This window comes from Penaeus monodon, chromosome 29, assembly GCF_015228065.2.
Source record: "Penaeus monodon isolate SGIC_2016 chromosome 29, NSTDA_Pmon_1, whole genome shotgun sequence".
NCBI classification, from domain to species: domain Eukaryota; kingdom Metazoa; phylum Arthropoda; class Malacostraca; order Decapoda; family Penaeidae; genus Penaeus; species Penaeus monodon.
In genome coordinates this window covers 36,231,951-36,232,155 of record NC_051414.1, presented here as the reverse complement: position 1 = coordinate 36,232,155, position 205 = coordinate 36,231,951, and positions in this window count along the sequence as shown.

The window sequence follows — 205 nt, the reverse complement described above, 5'->3', positions numbered from 1 at the left end:
ATGAATTAGAAATACAACTTTACAAAAAAAAAAAAAAACTCTATAACCCGGCAACTGATTGGTCTCCCCTCGGAGTGCAAGTACAGGTAAGTACGTACTGTAAATGATGTAGGATTTGGTCTTCAGTAAGGAAATGAGGGGAAATTAAATACTCATTATGATAGTGTGCTTCAGGCAGGTGCTATGTGATTAGATGTAATGGAAT